The following is a 6,997-nucleotide window of genomic DNA, read 5'->3' as shown; positions in this document are numbered from 1 at the left end:
ACTTTCGTAGTTCCCTCGTCCTATCAATGGCGTAAACTTTTCATACAGTTATGACGTCATACTTGATTTAGTAAACTGTCCATTAGTGCCAATCCATGTAGGAAAATTTTTTGTACATGGCTGGTGCAGCAACCGTAGAATGGTATCTTCTTGTAGAAACAGTAAAACAGCCAAACAGTTGCAAATTGGAAGATTCATTAAAACACCTTTACCATGGTTTCAACGTTTATACCGACAAACCTAAGAAACTTAAAAATAACGTCTCGTTACGAATACAAATTGATATTCAGACATACTGGATTACATAGTGTGGCAAAGATACGTTACAATATAGCTGAAAGGCTTCGTCAAATGTAAACGTTCACCTGCACATTTAATTAAAACATACACAACGTCGTTATTGTCATATGGTACTTCCTAATCAATATACAGCTAATGCACTACCCGTCACATACACAACGCTTGGGTTAAGGCCAGTTTCTGGCAACAGGGAGCAATAGTGGCGGGTGCCAGCAGGGTAGGCGATAGTGACTGAAACCTCATCATGCTAAACTTGCTTCAAAGATTAAAATTATGACATTAAAAACAGATTATATTTAGCTGTGTATATCTTCAAAATTAATAACATCGCATCAAATAGCAATTTACCATATAAAGAGAGTCATTATGGCAAGAACGAATTATGTAGAACTGAATACTGTAAGTAGAAGCAATAGCAAAAGGCACCAGGGTACTGAAGGGGAGAGAAGGGAATGGTGACAGGGGAGAGGAATGGGCGTATAGGGAGGGAAGGAAAGAGGGAGATGAAGAGAGATATTGGTGTGGAGAGGAGAAAATGGTGAAACGTGTATAACTCTCAAATACAACATATCTGGAAAAACTGTGAACATCGAACCTCTAGAATTATATGTTCCATTACAACGTAGAAGAAATCAAATATCACTATCATTTCCATGCGATGAAAATGATCACTTTGGATACAGAGCTATTTCTCTGCTACTTTATGCAAATAGATATCTGAAACTATTTCGAAAATGTCTTCTAGTTTTGAGTTACACCTGTTCATTTAAAATGTATCCATCTTTGTGACTAAAATGTTTAAAATCTCTAAGTCTTCTAGCATGTCAAGTCTGTAACCTTTACTTTCTTTACGCTAAAGTCCTAAATCCTCTAGTCTCTGCGGTGTGTGTTGGAGAAGAAGCAAATGATCAGCAAAAGCGGAATTGTAGAAGTTTCCCACACCTTTATTTAGCAGATGCTCTCCATATCTTACTTTAAACGGTCACCCTGTCTCCCCTCTGTAATAGCTAGGGTAGTCACTACATACAATTTTATAAACATCAAAGTTTGTGGAACGATCTTCTTGTGTTCTGATAGTATGGATTAATTTTTTTTTTTAGACTATTGTTTACAGGAAAGCAACTTTGCAGCCATATTTCTTACTTAACAGTCTACTTATCCTGTGCGATGTATTTCCTAGCAAATGAATAGAAATAAACTTATTACTCTCACTTCCTGTCTTCACAATGCTGTTACCCAAAGGTGAACAGTTAACAGCTGTTTTTTTCTGTTTTTTTTTTCTTTACCATATGATCGACCAACCTAGGGTTATATCCATTGTTAAATGCAATGTATTTAATTACGGATATTCCTTTTTGGAAGCGGTTCTAAAGAAGTGCGCCCTTCACTATGTATGTCACCCTGGGAAAAATCGGATTTATGGGTTTGTTGATGGCTTGAGTCAGTTGGAATGGTATTATCTGCAGAAGTTGGTTTACAGAAAATGTCAAAGGTGATTCTGTTGTTAAGTAACCTTAGTTTCAAATCCAAAATATTATGTTCGCTATTATCGTTCTGTATGTCTTTTGTGAAAGTAATTTTCTCTTGATAATTGTTAAAAGTATGGAATACTTTTTATAGATTTTGATCAGTGCCATAAAACGCAATGAATATATTGCCTACGTAACGGGCGTAGAAACAAACGAAAATCTTCAAACTGACATTAATTTGGAAAGAATTTTCTTCTAAAATCTAATATCTGCTAAAATTCCAGCTAAGGGACATCCCAGAGCTAAACGCAGTTGTTGTTCGTACAGCTACCCATTGAACTGAGAATAACTGTAATTCAACTCTGTCTGTATTAAAGTCGATAGTTCAGATATTTGTAACTCTGTTAATTTTTAGGTCACTAGATATTATTTTCAATAATTTTCAGAGTGAAATCTACCGAAACATCTGCATATCAACTGAGAGGAAGCGTCGCACCGTATAATTTTTAAATTTTTATTAAATCAGCACTGTTTTTAATAGAGAAGTTGTTTTTGAATACGAAAGTTCCTTTGAATTTAATATGCAAAAATCTCGCTGATTTGTGATGTATCCTGTTAACGATCGGGCGAATCGGGTGGTTTTCTTCATGTGCTTTGAACTGGCTTCTCAAAATCCACGGCTTTGGGTACAAAGTAATCAACTTTTTCTTCTGAGGTTTCTTCATGAGATTTTTAGTTGTACCTAAAATATTCCTATTTTCTTTTTGTAATTTACGAGAAAGATCATTAAAGATTTCAAAGATGCTATTTTCCTCAAAAAATACTGACGTTTTGGCTGTGTGTTCGCTTTTTTTGGGTGATAACAAGGGTATTTCCATTATCAGTCCTTGTGACAGAGTCTCAGTGTTCCTTCATTTACGATTGTTGCTAGTAACAGTGCTTCTTTCTTTCTGTTGCAAATGCTTGTTTTTAGCTAATTTTGTTTTTTGTTTCTAAAATTTCACTGTATTCATTAGCAGTTGCGGTCTGTTTCGATTTCTCTGTTTTAGTAGCATCGACACCATTTTTAAGATCAACAATAAAATTATCTACCTTCTTAGAGTCATGTAGCCTAGTGCAAAATTATGTTTAAAATCATAATCTAACATGCCATTTTTCATAATTTGTGATACGTATCACGCTTTCAAACAATTTATATTAACAATTATTGGCCACTGGTGTTGTAGAAGCACAGTCTGAGGAATTTACGTTCGTATCTGTCTTTAATTATAGTTTTACGGTTCAGTAACCAATCGTAAATACCACGCCACATACTGTCTACACGAAAGTTAAAAATGTCTTTAAATGCCGTACTCATTCTGAGGTACGCTTCTCCATATAACCTTTCTATATTTCTTATAGAGGTCACTAATTCTGTTACTCATAATCTTCCGAACTAATTTGCCTTTAATTACTGGTTCTTTGTAGCACCGCTTCATACTGACGCAAGTCTTGACATAATCAGGCGTTTCATGGAGTCTATCACCATGTTTTAGAATTCTCAGTGAAATGTCCATATTGGTAGAAACAGGCATTGAGACCTGGGCAGGTAAAAATTTTAAAGTTTTGTACATGCCTGGAACAGCAACAGTAGAATGAAATCTTCTTGTAGAAGCAGTAAAACAGCCAATCAGTTGCAAACTGGAAATCTGCACTATTCAGTTTTACGTAATTTGTTTTTACCACAATGACTTCCTTTAGATCGTAAATTACTATTTGTTGCGGAAATATTAATTTTAAAGATGTACTCAGTTAAATATGAACTCCATTTAACGTCAAAATCTTCATTTTTACCTGTAAAGCTGGTTTAGCATCATAAAATTTCAGTCACTGCCGAGCACCCTCCTGGCGCGTACCACTACTGCTCTCTCTTGCGAGAAGCTCTCCTTAGCTCAAGCGTCGTGTACGTGACGCTAGTGCAGTAGCTGTATGTTGATGAGGAAGTATCTTATGACAATAACTATGTTGTACATGTTTCAATTTAATATGGAGGTAAAATTCTGTATTTTACGAAGCCTTTCGTCTATATTTTAATGTTCCTCTGCCGCAACATGTAATCCAGTAAGTCTGAATATATTTCTGTATTCTTTACGAGATATTATTTTTAATATGCTCAGGTTGTCCATATTTTCCTTCTGAAGACGACATTTTTACAAATGTTGAAAACTTGGTAAAGGGGTTTCCATAAAGTTTCTAATTTGCATCTTATTGGCTTATTATTATTTCTGTAAGAAGATTTCATACAGGCGAAGCATTGTCTACAATGCCTTCCGAGTCAGGCTGGTGACCATGGCTTTACGCACGAAGATGTTCGATACCTCTTCCGCGTCATCTGCATCCGTATTCAATGTTGTAATTCCATATCCACAACGACGCGGGGTATACACGGGTGCACTACGCAAGAAGAGCTCACAAGGGAACATCCCCATCGCACCCCCCCCCTCAGATTTAGTTATAAGTTGGCACAGTGGATAGGCCTTGAAAAACTGAACACAGATCAACTGAGAAAACAGGAAGAAGTTGTGTGGAACTGTGAAAAAATGAGCAAAATATACAAACTGAGTAGTTCATAGGCAACATCTAGGACATAGGCAACATCTAGGACACTACGAGCTCAGGAGCGCCGTGGTGCCATGGTAACGTGAGCAGCTGCGGAATGAGAGGTTCTTGGTTCAAATCTTCCATCGAGTGAGAAGTTTAATTTTTCATTTTCAGTTTATGTGACAAACTCTTATGTTTTCATCACTTTTTGGGAGTGATTATCACATCCACAAGAAAACCTAAATCGCGCAAGGTAGAAGAATCTTTTTACCCATTCGGCAAGTGTACAAGTTAGGTGGGTCGACAACATATTCCTGTCATGTGACGCACATGCCGTCACCAGTGTCGTATAGAATATATCAGATGTGTTTTCCTGTGGAGGAATCGGTTGACCTATGACCTTGCGATCAAATGTTTTCGGTTCCCATTGGAGAGGCACGTCCTTTCGTGTACTAATCGCACGGTTTTGCGATGCGGTCGCAAAACACAGACACTAAACTTATTACAGTGAACAGAGAAGTCAATGAACGAACGTACAGATCATAACTATGCAAAAATAAAGAAAGTAAACTTTTCACTCGAGGGAAGATTTAAACCAAGGACCTCTCGTTCTGCAGCTGCTCAAGCTAACCACGGAACCACGGCGCTCCTGAGCTCATAATCTCCATGATGTTGCCTATCTTGCCCATGGACTACTCAGATTGTATATTTTGCTTTTTTTTTCATAGTTCCACACAACTTCTTCCTGTTTTGTCAATTGATCTGTGTTCAGTTTATCAAGGCCTATCCACTGTGCCAACTTATAACTAAATCTGAGGGGGGGGGGGGGGGGTGCAATGAGGAGGTTCGCTTGTCAGTATGGCTTTACAATTTGGTTATGACAGGCAATGTTACGACACTATCCATGGACGGCCCGTATTCAATGTTGTAATTCCATATCCACAACGACGCGGGGTATACACGGGTGCACCATGCAAGAAGAGCTCACAAGGGTATCTGAAAATATTTTGTTGACGCCGACATACGTAGAGAGGAACGATCATCACAATAAAGTAAAGGAAATCAGAGCTTGCACGGAAAGATATTTCGTTTTCTCCCGCTCCGTTCGAGAGTGGAATGACAGAGAATTATTGTGAAGGTTGTTGACGAAACCTCTTCGAAGCACTTGAGTTTATTAAAAAGTATCAATGTAGCTGTAGATGTACTGCGTGACTTCCCTGCACTTACGGAACCTGCAGTTGCCAGTTGGAAATGCAAACATTGCGCACAACATCGTGTCCGTAGCTCTCAAAGGCAATTTGTCTTCTGTCGGCAGTGACATTTGTCTCCAGAGAAGCTGGTCACAGTGCCGACCGTTTCGACTTACTACTTGAAACAGGCACTGGAAATGGTTCCGATAGCGCAGGGTCATGGTAAATTCACATGATTCCAAAAGAAGAAAAAACCTGGAGTATATGTTGTGATTACAGAGCATTTAGTGCACGGACAATTCCTGACAGTTATCCCATTCCTAACGTGGTGGAGTGAAATAAAATCATTAGTAGGTCAACAACATTTCGATAGATTGTACGAAAGTGTCTTCTCAGATTCCCATGGCTCCGGCGGATATTAAATAAAACAGTAGTAACCACACCTTTCGAACTTTTCGAATAACATTTCTCACCATTCGCCGTCAGGAACGCTGCACAGATATGGCAGAGGTTCATACACGAATTGCTACGGAAGTTGGCACTTGCATTTTGTTACTTGGATGACATTTTAGTATTCTCTACTTCGGTAGGTCAGCATGCAGACAATCTGCGACAGCTTTTCCGCCGACTGCAAGGTTATGGCATCATTTTAATGAAGCGAAGTGTGACGTGGGAATGAGTAAATTTCGTTTCCTGGGATACTTAGTGTCAGCGGCGGGGTTGGCACTATTACCTGAACAAGTCGAAGCTGTGCAGCAAATGCCTCATCCCAGTAAGTACAAAGACCTTCACAGATATTTAGGTATGCTAAATTGTTTAAGGAGCCACGTACCTGGACTGGTAGTAGCCCAGGAAGCACTCACAACGTTGCTCACTGGAAAGAATACTACAGGCGACCGGAAGATTCAGTGAACACACAAGGCCGAAACAGTGTTCTGGGACCTCAAGGAACATCTTTCACGGACAGTGCTGCTCGGACATCCAAAACCGGGCAGTCCTACAGCCTTTGTGGTAGATGCAACCCAGACAGTGTAGGCACAGCTTTACAACAAAGGCAGATGGGAAGCGGAATCCACATGCGTCCTTCCCTAAGAATTTGACGCAACAACAAAAATGGAGTACCATCGACAGTGAACTGCTAACAATATACCTGGCAGCTCGACATTTTCGCACAGCTATAGAAGGGAGACATTTTACAATCTTCACAGACCTCAAGCCCCTGGTTGTAATTTCGCAAAGAAACACGGAGCTTAAGTCACGGCGTCAGTACAGGAAAGTCGAATATGTAACTCAGTTCACAACAGATATACGGCATGTAGAAGTACAGGAGAATGTGGTTCCTGATTGTCTTCAAGGAACTGTGCCCGTCTACGATCTAATCATTGGGACAAATTAACAACCGAGCAGCATGTCGATCCATTTCTATGCATTCTTCTGCACGAAGGACGCACGGGAATA

Source organism: Schistocerca serialis, chromosome 4 (genome assembly GCF_023864345.2).
Source record: "Schistocerca serialis cubense isolate TAMUIC-IGC-003099 chromosome 4, iqSchSeri2.2, whole genome shotgun sequence".
NCBI lineage: Eukaryota > Metazoa > Arthropoda > Insecta > Orthoptera > Acrididae > Schistocerca > Schistocerca serialis.
The sequence above is the reverse complement of the archived record's forward strand: the minus strand, read 5'-3'. Positions refer to the sequence as shown.